This window comes from Penaeus monodon, chromosome 7 (genome assembly GCF_015228065.2).
Source record: "Penaeus monodon isolate SGIC_2016 chromosome 7, NSTDA_Pmon_1, whole genome shotgun sequence".
In the NCBI taxonomy this organism is placed as follows: Eukaryota; Metazoa; Arthropoda; class Malacostraca; order Decapoda; family Penaeidae; genus Penaeus; species Penaeus monodon.
The window spans coordinates 6,266,309-6,267,856 of NC_051392.1; positions in this window are offsets into that span (position 1 = coordinate 6,266,309).

Consider the following 1,548-nt stretch of genomic DNA (forward strand, 5'->3'; position numbering starts at 1 on the left):
CCCTCTTCATGTTAATTCTCCATATATTCTTTAACTTTACTCTTAGTATTATTTTCTACAATCTTACTCCTATTCTTTCTTCTCTCCACATTCTTGGTCTACATACTTATTCTTATTAGGATATATGCTATTTTTTCCGTCTGCTTTCCTATTCTTACTACGTCTGCATACTCATTCCTATCATCATCAACATTCTTCCTCTTCCTTTCATCTATTCTTATCGTTCTCCAACACCTTTACACCGTTTATACTCATTTTTATTGTAATAATAATAATAATTATTATTATTATTATCATTATTATTATTATTATTATTATCACTGTTATTTTATCCTTATTTATCAAGTGATTTATTTATCTCTTACTTCTTAATAACTTATTCTTATTCCGTCATGTACCTCAGCCTCAGGCCATACCCCCCCCCCCCCCCCCCGCCTTGCCTCGAAATAAGGATCCCGATCGCGACGTGCAATCACCCAGCCGGCGTTGCGACACACCCGCCCACGCCCGCCCACGCCCGCCCACTTCCGCCTGGGAACAGAACCCCGGCGAACGGAACACTAGAGACACAGACTTTATTCACGGGGCCTCTGGGTGGGCGGTGGGCGGTGGGCGGTGGGCGCCGTCTCCGCCCGAACCTCGCTCTCTCTCTTTCACGTACGCACACGCACATGCACAAGCACACGCCCGCACCCGTGCCCAAGCCTATTCTCGTTATTCTTCCTTTCCGCGTTTTCTCTCTCTCTTTCCTTCGCTTTCGTTTTTCTTCTCTCTCTCCAATTCCTTTCACTGTCCGTCCGTCCGTCTGTCTGTCTGTCTGTCTGTCTGTCTGTCTGTCTGTCTGTCTGTCTGTCTGTCTGTCCGTTTGTCTGTCTGTCCTTTGTATCCTTCCTCACTTAAGTCTCTCGCTCACTTACCCTTTTCCTCTATTACACTAAATCGTTGCGAATCTTCCCGAACAATGACCCTTTTTCATTCAATGTCAGTCAACAAACCATCTCTCTGAATCCCCCCCCCCTCCCGTCTCTCTCTCTTCTCTCTCTCTCTCTCTCTCTCTCTCTCTCTCTCTCTCTCTCTCTCTCTCTCTCTCTCTCTCTCTCTCTCTCTCTCTCTCTCACTGAGGCTTGTTTATATTCATCTATGTACTCTATACATATTCTTCTCCCTCTTCTTCTCCCTCAACCCTTCCACTCCCCCCTTACCCCCACCGCCTTCCCCCTCCTCCTCCCCACCCTTCCCCTCCTTCTACCCTCCCTTCTGTTCCTCCCTCCTCCTCCCCTCCTCTTCCCCCCTTCTCCTCCTCCTACCCTCCTTCCCCTCCTCCTCCTCCTCCTTCCCCTTCCCCCTCCTCCTCCTCCTCCCCTTCCCCTTCCCCTCCTCCTCCTTCTCCCCTTCCCCTCCTCCTCCTTCTCCCCCCTCCCCCCTTCCTCCCTTTCGCCCGACTTATCCCAGCCGATTTCGCCAATGCCATTAAAATTTCGCGGATGCACCAAAGCACACCCGCTGCTGACGTCACTACACCGCTGGAATACGTTTTCTCTCTCTGTT